Consider the following 15,906-nt stretch of genomic DNA (forward strand, 5'->3'; position numbering starts at 1 on the left):
GGCAGTTGATCCTTAAGGAGGCCCATGAATCTCCTCTCACTATTCATCCCGGTAGTACTAAAATGTATCAGGACCTACGCCAGAGGTTCTGGTGGACTAGGATGAAGAGAGAAATCGCTCAGTATATTGCCAATTGCGACGTCTGTCGTCGTGTAAAAGCAGAGCACCAACGGCCTGCTGGCACCCTTCAACCTTTAGCTATTCCTGAATGGAAATGGGATAAAATTGGTATGGATTTCATTACCGGTTTTCCCAGGACCAAGAGAGGGAACAATGCTATTTTCGTCGTGGTCGATCGTCTTTCCAAAGTAGCTCATTTCTTACCTGTTCGTGAGAGTATAACCGCTAGTCAACTGGCAGACTTATACATCTCCCGAATAGTGTCCCTCCATGGTGTTCCTTTGGAAATCAATTCGGATCGAGGAAGCCTTTTCACCTCACGATTTTGGGAAAGTTTCCAAAATGCTATGGGAACTCGTCTCTCCTTTAGCACCGCTTTCCACCCTCAGTCAAGTGGTCAAGTGGAACGCGTAAATCAAATTCTAGAAGACATGATTCGAGCCTCTGTTATCTCGTTCAGAATGGACTGGGAGAAGTGTCTTCCATTTGCCGAATTCGCTTACAACAACAACTATCAATCTAGCTTGGGTAAAGCCCCTTTTGAAGTTCTCTATGGACGACGATGTCGAACACCCCTTAACTGGTCAGAGACCGGGGAAAGACAATTCTTTGGCCCGGATATGATTCAGGAAGCAGAAGAACAAGTTCGTATCGTTCGTGAAAAATTGAAAACAGCCCAATCCCGTCAAAAGAGTCAATATGACCGAAAACATAAGGCTATGACTTTCGAGGTTGACGAGAAGGCTTACCTTCGGGTCACCCCTCTGAAGGGAACCCATCGTTTCGGTATCAAAGGCAAATTGGCTCCTCGTTACATAGGACCTTTTCGCATTCTCGCCAAACAAGGAGAAGTTGCCTACCAATTGGAACTACCTCCGCACCTCTCCAGGGTTCACGATGTCTTCCACGTTTCGCAACTCAGGCGTTGCTTCTCGGATCCTATCCGTGAAGTGGACCACGAAACGCTTGATCTCCAAGATAATCTTACATATCGAGAGTACCCCATTCGTATCCTCGATCAAGCCGAACGTACCACGCGACGTCATAATATCAAGTTTCTCAAGGTTCAATGGTCGCACCATTCTGAAGATGAAGCAACTTGGGAAAGGGAGGATCGTCTTCGACTCGAATATCCCGCCTTCTTCTCGGAGGAACCCAAATCTCGGGACGAGATTCTTTTGAGTGGGGGTGAGTTGTCACACCCTAGCTAACCATGCATTAAAGTGTTGCATCATGTTTACTCTTTCATCAGAAACTTGAAATGGGGATGACAGAACCCCCAGTCCCCTCTGAAACCAACTAGGGTTACTAAAATAATTTTTCAATGAACCTGAAATGCCCTTCTAAAATGTCCACCATTTTAGCCTTGGTTCAGAACCCCTGACAAAAGTGGTGCACATTTTTCTAGGCCATCCTAGGGTCTTTGAATTAAATCATAGATATTTGAATTTGGGCATTTAAAATAATATAAAATATTTAAATGCTCAAATATCTCCAAACTAAAATGTTTCATGTTGGAAATAATCCAACTATGGACGAGGAGTAGTTTGGTGATTTTTGGAGTTGCCTAGGTATTTTATTTAATTCAACAAAGTTGCAGATATATTAAATAAAAACAGAAAACAGAAAAGAAAGGGGAAAGACTTACCTGTGCGGCCCAGCCAGCTGGCCGGCCCAGCTAGCAGCCGACCCAGCCCAACACTGTAGCTCCCCGTCGTCTTCCTCCCCACGCCCCGAAGCTGCTGCGTGCTCGCGCGCGCGCGGCCGCGCGGCCACCTCCTGCTTGCCGACGCCCTCCTGGCCGCGTGGACGACGTCCGCAGCCCGTCCCGATCCCCCTGCTCTCGCTCACTCTCCCCCGTTTCTCCCTCGCTCTCTCTCGCTCTCGGCCGAAGCACACCGTCGCCGCCGTTCGCCATAGCCACTGACTCCGACCACCCCTCGCTTCCCCGAGTAGCTCAGAAGCTCCGCCACAACTCCCTCTTCCTCCCCACCGCTCCACGAGTCCCCGGAAGCCCTGCATCGCCGCCACGTCGCCGTTCCCCTCTTCGGGCTCCGATCATCGTCGCCGTCAAATTCGCCGTCTCCGACGCGTCCCCGAGCCCGCTTCGACGCCACTGCAACCGCGGTGAGCCCCCGGAGCGTTTCCCCCTTCTTCCCTGCTCTCTCCCGACCCCTAGGCCCTATCCCCACCACGGCCGAACCTCCGCCGTCGCCGAGCTCGCCGTCGACGCAGCTCCGGTGACCATTTGGTCACCCCGGCGAGTCCAACGCGTTCACAGAACCCAGTAGAGCATCCCTAGCGCCTCACTTTGCTCGACTTCGAGCTCCAGCACCACTCCCGTGCACGACCGAACCCCGGCGGCCGCAGCCGAGCTCACCGCCGTCGATTCCGGCCACCCCGACCCCAACGGACTCCGCCAAGAGCCGCGGGTCGCCCTCAGCTTCACTCCGGTGATCTCCGCCGTCCATTTGGTGGCCGAAACGACCAAAACCACTATCGCCGCCGCACTGTTGGTCGCCGCCGGCCAGAACTCCGGCGAGCTGACGTGGCCTAGTTGATTAACCACTAATCCACCACCTACTGACGCTGACAAGTGGGCCCCAGGGCTTAGTCAAAGCTAACCAGCCTGGGGTCAACACGGGATTAGCCCCTGTGACACTGACGTGTGGACCCCACACGTCAGGTTTGACCCGAGCCAGCCCTGTTGACCTGCTGATGTCACTGTGATGTCAGGCTGACGCAGTAATTGAATTTCTGGATTTAAATTAAATCAGGAAATTCCAGAATATTAGTTAAACTTCAATAATTCATAACTTTTATTCTGTAACTCCAAATTGGACAAATTATATATGAAAAATGATCAGAAAAATCCAATCTACCCATCTGTACTATTTTCATGCATGATCAAACAAGTTAAATTGATGTTTTAATCAGAACAAGGAAAAGCACTTTAAAAGGCCATAATTGAATTTGGAATTTGAATCTTTGATTCAAATTTGCTCAAACACTTCTGACTTTAGTTGCATTAGCCCAACACACTCATATTGCCATGTTTCATGCATGCATCATATTGTTGCACATTGTTTGGTGATGCCTGTGTATCGTTATCCTTTGCGACAGGATCTGTTCCCGAGGAGTACCGTGATTACCCTAACGAAGAACCGTATCCGTGCAACGAACCATCAGGCAAGCAACCAACCATTTGATCATATCGATACAATCCCATGTTCTCGCTCCTGCTCTCTTTTACTGCATTAAGACAACGCGATTCAACTGCTGTGTGCTGCGGTAGTTGAACCCATTTCCTCTGCATGACCTGTCATTGCCACAGTAACTAGATGAAACCCACTAGCATGTGTAGGAGTTGATTGAGCCATATGTATGTGTTGTTCCTACCTTGCTATGCCTGCTATGCTTAGAGTTGTGTCAGGTCTGGTTCATCTGGGTGATGGGCTAGAGTGAAATGATTATGTCGGTAATGAGAGTGGTGTGGTGAACACGATTTGGTAAAGGTATCGATGAGAGGCCATGTAGGAGTACATGGTGGGTTGTTTCATTGAAGCCGACCTTAAGCACTGAGATCTGTATGTGTGATTTAAGATACAGCTACTACCATGCATTGGGCCCTGAAATATGACCCCGCTCGACTTCTTATTCACCCTAGCTCTCTGTCCAGGAGTTGCAAGTAGTTTCTGGTGTTTGTAGCCTACCGGAGGCCATGGACAGCGCTGACCGTAGGGGTGGGCTGTGATGCGGTAGGTACATGGCACGGTGTACCGAATACCCGTTAGGTATCTCGGGAACCCTGTTCACATCGTTCGGGGCCGTATGGGAAACCTCGGCCGGACTCCCTGCGGATGGAACCTGAATAGGCGATAAACCTGGACTAGAGGCTTAAGTGTTTAGGTAGGTCGTGGTCTACACCCACGTCGGCTTTCGCTTGAAGTCTGCCGAGCACATGTCGTGTGCAGACGCTAAGTGGTGGAAACATGTATGAAGAAGTACACCCCTGCAGGGTTAACATGATCTATTCGAATAGCCGCGTCCGCGGTAAAGGACTACTTGGTTGCCTATACAGTTCATAGACAAGTAAATGGAAACTACTAAAAGCCTCAGGATAAGTGTGAGTGCCGAGGATGGCTCTTCCGTAGGAAGACGGAGGTGGATCCTCGGTAGTGTATTGAAGTGGTGAGTAGTGGACTCGTGTGCGCAAAACCTTTTCAAGTTGGAGTATCGTAGGATAGTCTAGCCAAGAGTCAAAGCTGGCTTGCTGCAATAACTCCACCAACCCTTCTTGATACTGTGCATGTATGTAGGATCTGATGTAAGTCTTGCTGAGTACCTTTGTACTCATGTTGCTATAATCTACATTTTTACAGAAGACGCTGCAACCCCTTCTGATGGGTTCTATGTAGACGTTGACATCAACGAGTAGGCTAAAGACCCAGGTGGTGACCCTGAGCTTGTGAAGGACCACGTAGTATAGCTAGGCTTTCCAAGCCTCTTTTATTTTACTAGCTGTCTGTACTCAGACAAGTTACTTCCGCTGTTGGCCTGTATGACTGTTTGACTTGTATGTTGGGTCGTGAGACCCGTACCTTTGTGTGTATGTTATGTATGGCTCTCTGAGCCTTAAATAAAGTACTTGTGTCGTAGAGTCATGTTGTGATGCTTCGTTGTATTTGCACATATCGAGCATATTGTGTGTATGATTGAAATGCTTGGTATGTGTGGGATCTGACTATCTAGTTGTTTATCTTTAGTAGCCTCTCTTACTGGGAAATGTCTCCTAGTGTTACCGCTGAGCCATGGTAGCTTGCTACTGCTCTGGAACACTTAGGCTGGCCGGCATGTGTCCTTCTTCGTTCCTGTGTCTGTCCCTTCGGGGAAATGTCACGCTTTGAGTACCGGAGTCCTGTTAGCCCGCTACAGCCCGGTTTACCGGAGTCCTGCTAGCCCAGTGCTACAGCCCGGACCCACTTGCTGATGACCGACACGTTCGAAGCTGGGTCATGGATGCCTGTCCCTGTAAGTCTGTGCCACTTTGGGTTTACGACTAGTCATGTCAGCCCGGGCTCTTTATCATATGGATGCTAGTGACACTATCATATACGTGAGCCAAAAGGCGCAAACGGTCCCGGGAAAAGGTAAGACGACACCCGTGGGGATACCGTGCGTGAGGCCGCAAAGTGATATGAGGTGTTACCAGCTAGATCGATGTGACATCGGGTCGGGGTCCTAACACAATCACATCGAAATAACACCAAATATCCTTTTTGGCGGTAGTTTAGCTCAACTATTTCCCTAATAATGCCATAATATATCTCTACTCCTCCAGAATTTTGTGTAGCTATAGCTACTCCACTATTTTGAATAGGTCTACCATCATCACTTGAGTGTGTATGGAAATCAAACCCATTAGTAGTATAGCTGTTAAATTTTCTAGCAATCATGAAAGGCTCTTGGGCTAAAATTTGCATTTCTTCTGATACTTCTACACCTCTTTCAACTAATGCCAACACCTGAGTATAGAATTGTTGTTAGTTACAGCAGGTCAACATGATTAATGTTGTGCACAATAGGTCAAGTCATGTCCTACTTACATGTTGTCGAACCACTCATGAAACTTCTCATGTTGCATAGTATTGATTGCTTTTTCATTGGGAAGACCAATTGAGGATAGGTGCTCGTGGTGCTTCCTATAATTATGTATCAAATTAACTATTGTAAGAAAGGTAAGAAAGGAAGAGATAATATTACTACAGCGTGGGAAGCATACTTCACATAAGGTTCTATTTTATTGTGGTTGAACAAGACATATCTATGTGCTTGGATCCAAGAATTGGTCGATAATGATACAATGCTACAACCTTGCCCCTTGTGGCAGAAGTATGGATTGGTACTGGAGGTCTCATTATTCAACACCTCAACATTATTATCTTGTCGGGTGAACCTAGTCTCACACCCTTTTAGATAGCGAGAACAATATGTAAGGCTCTCATCAAACAAGTAACCCTCAGCAATTGATCCTTCGGGATGGCTTCTACTGCGAACATGTCCTTTGCAGTGCCCCAAATACCTACATACTACAGATTTTAAGCCTATTTGCAAAATTCATTTGTAAAAAAATGTTGCTATTAGATTGTGTTTAGAAGATCACCTTTCTACCATCCACATGCTTCGGAAGTGTACTGGACCACCAATTCTAACTTGGGCAGGCAGATGCACCATCAAGTGGACCACGACATCAAAAAAACTTGGCAGGAATATAGTTTCAAGTATGCTTAAGGTCTCAGCTATTTCAGCTTCTAGGATTTGCATATCACTGATGCGGATAACAGGTGAGCAAATCTTCTTGAAGAAGTTACTAAAACGAGTCAATGCAGCATATACTCTTGTTGGCAATATTTTTCGAATTGCAAGAGGAAGTAGGTGTTGCAATAGAATGTGATTATCATGGCTCTTAAGTCCAAAACTCTTCTTCTCGGCAACATGGATATAACGTCATATATCAGCTGCAAAGCCTTGTGGAAACTTGACTCCCATCAGGACTTGGAGAAAATGTTTCATCAGCTCAGGTGTCAAAGTATACTGTGCTGGGGGTATATGCAATTTACCCTCTTCTACTTCAACAGGATGAAGGTCCCCCATAATACCCAAAGCTTGGATGTCTAGGCGAGAATTTGCGTTATCCTTTGATTTTCCCTCAAGGCCCATAAGTGTGTTAACTATGTTATTGCATACATTTTTTCTATATGCATAATATCAAAATTATGACGCAACATCAGATCTTTCCAATAGGGCAACTTAAACCACATAGATCTTCTTCTACAAAGGGGAGGCGATTCGCCTTCTTTGCGTTTTCTCTTTGCTGTTTTCCTAGCAGCTGGATCTTTTCCAAAGGATGTTTCAAGATTTGCTGTCAAATCATCAATTTCCTCACCGGTAAGAGGTATAGGTGTAGTCCTATGCTCTAATTGGCCATCAAATAACTTTTCATCTGACCTAAACTTATGGTTGGATGATAAGAACATATGATGTCCCATATAACAATATTTGCTTCCCTTCTTTAATTGAAGAGAACAAGTGAGTGAATGGCACTCAGGACAAGCTACCTCACCCTGGGTAGCACACCCATGAGTGTAGCCTAAACCTGGAAAGTCGTGTATGGTGCAAAGGATGGCAGCACGAAGGTCAAATAGTTCAGACTTAGAAGCATCAAATGTCTTTACACCATGGTAGTACATATCTACAAGATCATCTACTAAAGGCTCAAGGTAGACATACATATCGCCACCAGGTGCCTTAGGGCCATGAATGAGCAAAGAAAGGATGAAATTAGGCTGCTTCATGCACATCAAAGGAGGAAGGTTGTATGGAATCAAAAAGGCTGGCCAGATACTGTAGGTACTCCTTTTCGTCCTAAATGGATGAAAGCCATCTGTTGTTGCAGCCAACCTAAAATTGCGACTATCATTACCAATTAGTGGATGTTTGGAATTAAAATCCTTCCAGAAAATAGCATTTGCTGGGCACCTAATCAGACCATCTTTGGTACGTTGTTCATCATGCCACCTCATGTCAGTTGAAGTTTTAGGAGACACAAAATCCCTTTGAAGCCTTCTTTTAATAGGAAAATAGCGAAGAACCTTTTTAGGAATCCTATGTACCCTTTTCCCATCAGGATTATTATTTTCTGATTTCCACCTTGAAGTTTTACACTTTGGACACTGATTCTCCTTATCAAATTCATTTCTGAATAATACACAATCATTTTCACACACATGAATATTAACATACCCGAACCCAACAGATTTAACTATTTTCTTAGCTTCATTGAAATTTTAGGAAGTACTGAACCTTTGGGGAATGCATCGCTAAGTAACGCAAGCACCATGTCAATCACTCCATCGCCCAAGAAGTTTGATGTGGAGCAATTTGACAACAAAACGCAATTTTGAGAAGTTTTTACACCCAGGGTATAGCTCTTTGTTGTCATCATCAACCATCTTCAAATAAGATTTGGTATCAGCATCAACATGGGGGTTGTTACTGTCCTTGTTCTCTTCCAACACCCCCCATCATCTAATCCACAAGCTTTGTCTCGCAAGAAATCAGCTTATTCATTATCTGCCGATGAAGTCTTCACTTCTACCCCCTTAGTATTTGGGCAAGAGTGGCTAGATTGTCCATGAAACAACCATGTATGATACCCCTCCATGAAACCCGTACATATCAAATCATCACGTACTTCAGTTGCTACTCTCCATTTAGAGTTCAAACATATCTTGCAAGGACACAAGATTTTGTTCCCATTTGTTGAATTAATAAAAGCAAACTCTATAAACTTGTCTACCCCCTGTACATACTCATTTGTGTGCCTACATGTAATTGTTTTAGATATCAGAACAGTTCATGACATAATTATACCGCTTATGAGTTGGAAAAAAAGCAAATTTGATGTACCTAGGCTGAGAAAACCATGTTTTGTCCATGATGCACCCTTAATATCAAAATTTCCAACTAATCTGTATTTGGACAGTGCGGCGGTGTTAGCTTTGCATCAGTGAAGCTACAATCATTATTCAAGCAACAATAGAAATACCAAACTATCATCATTCAAGCAACAGAAACAACTACATATGGTTCAAGTTCAGTAGTATACAAGCAGACAACAGTATATAGAAGGAAATCACGCGAGGAGCTGATGCTTACCTCACAGAATAGAGTATGGACGGGGATGAGTCTTGTGCAGATATCGGCAGCAATGACGGCTTGCTTTGGGAGGGGCGCAGCTCGCAGGTCGACCACCGCAAGTAGACTATGTGCAGAGGCAAAGATCAAAGGTCCGGCAGCAGCAGGGACGAGGGGGGGGCACTGACAGCGGCGGCAGGGGACAAGCGGATGAAGACCGATGGCGCCCTGGACGTTCTGAGGCAGCTGGAAGTCGGGGGTGAGCGCCGACTGGATGAGGGGGACGTGAGGACGGCGGATCAACGTAGGGGTGGAGCTCGGGGGAGGTCGGGCGTCGGGCTGGAGCTCCACGGCGGCCGGGCGTCGGGCTGGAGCTCCATGGCGGCCGGGCATCAGGGTGGCGCTCGACGGCGGCCAGGCGTCGGGGTGGCGCTCGACGACGGCTGGGAGATGGGGTGGAGGCGGCTGGGCGACAGGGTGGTGCTCCATGGCGGCTGGGCAACGGGATGGAGTGCGACGTCGGCTGGGGCGTCGAGGTGGAGTGTGATGGCGGCTGGGGTGTCGGGGTGGAGCGCGAGAACGGTGATGACGGTGGATCGAGCGTGCGGGCGGCGGCGGCAGGCACGGGTAGGGTTATGGAGTTGCGTCTTTCTTTCTTTTTGATTGAGGTGGGAGCTGGCTAGATTTTGGGATATTTTGCACGGGCACGCCAAAAATTTCGCCTCCTCGCGCCTAAATCTCGCGCCAAGTTTGCAACCTCCGGTAGATTGACATGTGTCGACCTACGCCGACACTTAATCCGTGCCCATACACCCTACATACGCCAACTGATAAACTGTCAATCACCACACATATGCCGACACATGACGTGTTGTTAAGAAAACACCGACTGATACATGGTGGCTTTGTGGTTGCTGACACTTGCTGTGTTCACATTGATTTATCTTCGCCGACACATGATGTGAAGAAACAACTTAAAAGATACGCCAACAGTTATTTTGTGGACATCAGTAGACCTTTGCCCACAGAATTGTGTCACCTAAGCTCCACTGTGGTGTATTGTCAGGGCAAAAACACGATCAAAACCAAGTCTGGAAAGAGAGAAGGAAAGTCCGGTAAAAAGAGAGAAGGCAAAATCCAGGCTGTCACAAACCTCCCCCACTTAGGATGAATCTCGTCCTCGAGATTCGGTTGCTTGGGAAAACCATTCTAGGTATGCAGCCCTTAAAAATTTCTCTCTTTCCCAGGTTGCTTCTTCTTCGGTGTGATGCTCCCACTGAACCTTGTAAAATCTTTTCTCTTTGTTGCGAGTGACCCTTTCTGTCTGATCCAATATTCTGATTAGGTTTTCCTCATAAGTCAAATCCTTAGCCAATTCTATCTCTGACATATCAGTCCTTTTCTCCGGTGGTGAGATGCATCTTCTTAGCTGCGAGTAGTGAAACACGTTGTGTACTTCGGACAATTCTAGTGGCAATTCCAACTGAAAGGCGACTGTTCCGACTCTGGCCAATTTTCCTCGGGTCTGAAACCTCTTGACTCCTTTCATAGGGGTGACTCGGAGATATATGTGTTCTTCGGGTTCGAAGCTGATCTGACAATGTTTGGCAACATAATAGCTCTTTTGTCTGGATTTGGCCAATTGCAGTCTGTCTCGGATTTCCTTGACTTGCTTCTTGGCTTCAAGCATTAAATCAGTCCCGAAAATACGGCTATCTCCGGTTTGAGACCAATTTAATCGGGTGCGGCATTTCCGGTCATACAGGGCTTCATATGGTGACATCTTTAAGATGGCTTGGAAGATGTTGTTGTAGGAAAACTCGGCATAGGGCAGACAGTCTTCCCACTTGGTTCCTTGGTCCAATGTACATGCCCGGAGCATATCTTCGAGTATTTGATTTACACGCTCAGTCTGTCCATCTGTTTGAGGATGGTAAGCCATGCTATACTTCAGAGCGGTCCCCAAGGCTTGATGCTGTCAGGACCAAAATTCAGATGTGAATAGAGATCCCCTGTCGGAGGTGATAGTCTTGGGTACTCCATGTAGACTGACGATTCTTGATACATAGAGCTGTGCAAGTTGATTTGCATGGTATGTGGTCTGGATAGGTAGGAAGTGTGCCACCTTGGTTAGAGTGTCCACTATGACCCATATCGCGTCATTTCCTCGATGAGACCTAGTTAATCCAGTGATGAAATCCATGCAAATATCGTCCCATTTCCATTGGGATACCGGCAGAGGCTGGAGGAGTCCGGCGGGTTTTTGGTGTTCAGCCTTTACCTTATTGCAGATATCGCAGCAGGCCACAAAATACACGATGTCTTTCTTCATTCCATCCCACCAAAAATATCTGACGAAGATCCTCATACATCTTGGTACCACCGGGATGAATTGAGTATGGTGCTTCCTGTGCTTCCGCCAATATTTTCTTCTTCAGACTGTCTTGGTTGGGTACACAAAGTCTTCCTCGGAACCTTAGCGAAGCTTGCTGATCCATAGTGAAATTAGGTGCTTGCCCTTGGTGTATCTCCTGAACATATATATGTCACACCTTATCATCTGCTTGAGATCTGCAGATTTCTTCTTCGAGAGTAGGAGAAACTTCCAATATATTGGTAAGACGGGCATCGGTGATTAACAGATTCAGGTGCATGATTTCTTCATAGAGCTCTGGAGGCAAGGAATCCATTAGGGCATTGAGGTTGGCGGGTTTGCGGCTGAAGGCGTCATCCACCACATTAGCTTTGCCCGGGTGATTATTTATTCCGAGGTCATAGTCCTTAACCAACTCGATCCATCTTCCTTGTCGAAGGTTACAAGTCGGGCTGAGTGAATATATACTTGAGACTTTTATCGTCGGTGAATATCTGGCACTTCTTTCCAATCAGATAATGTCTCCATATTTTTAAAGCATGCACCACTGCGACCAATTCCAAATCATGAGTAGGATAATTTCCTTCATGTTGTCGTAGTTGGCGGGATGAATAGGCCACCACTTTGCCATCTTGCATGAGTACACACCCTAGTCCTTTTCTGGAGGCGTCGCAGTAAACATCAAAACTGTTGTAGATATCTGGAAGAGTTAATACGGGTGCCGATGTCAGTCTGGTTTTTAACTGATTGAAGCTCTGTTCACAGTCTTCAGTCTATACGAACTTATTGTCCTTCTTGAGTAGCTCAGTCATTGGCTTGGCGATCTTGGAAAATCCTTCGATAAAACGGCGATAATATCCGGCCAGTCCAAGGAAACTCCGGATTTCTGAAACGGTGGTGGGTGCGGACCAATCAAGTACATATTTTACCTTGCTTGGGTCCACCAAGATTCCTTCTGCCGAGAGGATATGTCCAAGGAATCCCACTTACTGGAGCCAAAACTCACATTTGCTGAATTTGGCATACAATTGATGATCGCGAAGCCGTTGCAGAACTACGCGAAGATGTTCCTTATGTTCATCCTTGCTTTTGGAATAAATGAGGATGTCATCAATGAACACCACCACAAACTTGTCCAAGAAGTCCATAAACACCTTGTTCATCATATGCATAAAGAATGCAGGAGCGTTGATGAGGCCGAAGGACATAACTGTGTATTCATAAAGACCGTACCGAGTGGTGAACGCGGCCTTAGGAATATCTTCCTTCTTAATATTGAGTTGATGATATCCCGTCCTCAAATCAATCTTTGAGAATACTTTGGCCCCACCGAGTTGATCAAACAGATCGTCAATCCTCGGAAGTGGATACTTGTTTTTAATGGTGACGTCATTCAGCTATCGGTAGTCTACACACATTCGTAGACTGCCATCCTTTTTGTCCACGAAGATTGCTGGTGATCCCCATGGTGAAGAGCTGGGACAAATGTATCCTTTTTGCAGCATCTCATCCAGTTGTTTCTTCAACTCCACCAATTCTGAGGAGGGCATCCGATAATATTTCTTATCTATCGGGGTGGTTCCAGGCACTAGGTCAATAGCGAACTCCAATTCTCGGTCTGGTGGCATGCCGAGTAATTCTTCAGGAAATAAACCTGGATACTCGCTGACCACTGGGATTAATTCCACCTCTTCGGCCATGATTGCGAAAACCATATCCTTCGTGGGGATGCGCTTGCGAGCATAAAAACTTGTGGTGCGACCTTCCATATTTTTCAGGGTAACTTCTCTGGTCGCACAGCTGATGCAGAATTGGTATTGGGTTAACCAATTCATGCCCAGAATGATATCCAATTTGTTGGAATCGATGATTATCAATGATGTTGGAAACTTGATGCCCTTGATGTCAATCTCTAGACTTCGACAAACGAGATTGCTTCTGAGCATGGATCCCGAGGATTGTACCAGCATGTGCTTTCCCAAAATCGAGCAAGAAATATTGTTTTGGGAAGCAAAACTCCGTGAAATAATAGAGTGGGAAGCCCTAGAGTCAAATAAAATTACGGCGGGTATGTCGTTTACAAGAAACATACCAATGACGAATTCTGGGTCATCTTGGGCTTCGTCTGCAGAAATGTGATGAACTTGCCCTTGGATTATATCATGGGCAGAATAATGCTCCATGTAGTTAACTTGTGGCTGAAATGGAGCGACGTGCTTGGTGTTCTTGGGACACTGTCGGGCATAGTGTCCGGTTTGACCACAGTTGAAGCACGAATTGTTGTGTTGGCAATCGTCGCGCACTGGGCTGGTCACGACATTCTTGACTTGTGTAGTAGTCTTGTTGACGTTCTGTTGCCAATTGGGTTTGTACTCCACCTGATTCTGTTGCCATGTACGAGCCTTTTGCACTGGTTGCATCTCCTTCTTGGGCTCGAATTTGCGCTTGTGGTCATTAGCAGCTGGCTTGTTGTCGTGCAGGAGCTTCTGTTCCCTCTTGGCGATTAGGGCCTTGTTCACCAGAGTCAGGAAGTCCAGGAAATCAAACATAATGAGAGTGCACCGGAGATGTTGATGTAGGCCTCCAAGAAATCGGTCGATCTTCCACTCTTCGGTGGCCACATCATGGAGAGAGTAGCGGGCCAGATGGTTGAATTTATTCAGATACTCGGCGATGGTCATGCTGCCTTGAGTGAGGGCGAGAAATTCGCGTTGCTTGATCTTCATGACTCCGGTGGGAATATGATATTTGCGGAAGTGATCCTTGAATTTTTTCCAAGTATTTCCTCGTTGACAGGCCATATTGCTTTGGCATTATCCCACCATATAGCGACAGCTCTTTCGAGATAATGCGTTGCCAAGGGAACCTTGTCTCCGTTGTGTGTGCGAGCAATTTCCAGTTTTCTTTCAATATTCCTTAGCCAGTTGTCGTCGTCCAAAGGATCAGTAGTATGGCTGAAACTAGGAGGCTTGGTTCGCTGAAAATCTGATAGCTTGGAATGATGGCCATTCTGGTTTCCATTCTGCCCAACCATAACTTGTACACTTTTCAGTATTTCCAGCAGATCATTGCTCCTTCTTTCTTCAAACATTCATAGGATTTGCTCGGTGGAAGGCGGTTGTGGCGGTGGAGGCGGAGGTGGCTGGTAAGGTTCAGGGGGAATGTCCTGCCTGTCTTGCGGAACGACGGACAGGGACATCCTCACCAGCTTGACTGCTGCTGCCTCCATGCGGCATCCTATTTTTCGTTTTCCCAATACATAGCAACCATGATGAGAAAATTCCAAAATGGGGGAAAAACCAATGACAAATTCCGGAAGAAAGAAGCGAATAAAACCAAGTCGAATAAAAATCCAACATAATTATACATAGTCCCAACATGAACATAAACATTGCAAGGGGTCTACTACCCTCGTACATGAAACTACGCATCATGACAAATGCTATTACAGCCATACATCATGCTCATGACTACCATGATACTCTAACGATCTACTGCTCGGATGGTGCTGCTGCAGGCTCATCTCCTGAGCCGAACCCAGATCCTGAACTGATAGTAGAGACCTCCAGGGGAAGAGAGTGTTGGAAATATGCCCTAGAGGCAATAATAAATGAGTTATTATTATATTTCCTTGTTCATGATAATCGTTTATTATCCATGCTATAATTGTATTGATAGGAAACTCAGATACATGTGTGGGTACATAGACAACACCATGTCCCTAGTAAGCCTCTATTGACTAGCTCGTTGATCAATAGATGGTTACGATTTCCTGACCATGGACATTGGATGTTGTTGATAACGGGATCACATCATTAGGAGAATGATGTGATGGACAAGACCCAATCCTAAGCCTAGCACAAAGATCGTGTAGTTCGTATGCTAAAGCTTTTATAATGTCAAGTATCATTTCCTTAGACCATGAGATTGTCCAATTCCCGGATACCGTAGGAATGCTTTGGGTGTACCAAACGTCACAACGTAACTGGGTGGCTATAAAGGTGCACTACGGGTATCTCTGAAAGTGTTTGTTGGGTTGGCATGAATCGAGACTGGGATTTGTCACTCCGGTTGATGGAGAGGTATCTCTGGGCCCACTCGGTAGGACATCATCATAATGTGCACAATGTGACCAATGGGTTGATCACAGGATGATGTGTTACGGAAGGAGTAAAGAGACTTGCCGGTAACGAGATTGAAACAAGGTATCGGCATACCGACGATCGAATCTCAGGCAAGTACAATACCGCTAGACAAAGGGAATTGTATACGGGATTGATCGAATCCTGGACATCGTGGTTCATCCGATGAGATCATCGTGGAACATGTGGGGGCCAACATGGGTATCCAGATCCCGCTGTTGGTTATTGACCGGAGAACGTCTCGGTCATGTCTGCATGGTTGCCAAACCCGTAGGGTCTACACACTTAAGGTTCAATGACGCTAGGGTTATAAAGGAAGTTTGTATGTTGTTTCCGAATGTTGTTCGGAGTCCCGGATGAGATCACGGACGTCATGAGGAGTTCCAGAATGGTCCGGAGGTAAAGATTTATATATGGGATGTCCTGTTTTGGTCACCGGAAAAGTTTCGGGTTTTATCGGTAACGTACCGGGACCACCGGGAGGGTCCCGGGGGTCCACCAAGTGGGGCCACCATTCCCGGAGGGCTGCATGGGCCAAGTATGGGAGGGGACAAGCCCCAGGTGGGCTGGTGC

The sequence above is a fragment of the Triticum aestivum genome, chromosome 5B (assembly GCF_018294505.1).
Source record: "Triticum aestivum cultivar Chinese Spring chromosome 5B, IWGSC CS RefSeq v2.1, whole genome shotgun sequence".
NCBI lineage: Eukaryota > Viridiplantae > Streptophyta > Magnoliopsida > Poales > Poaceae > Triticum > Triticum aestivum.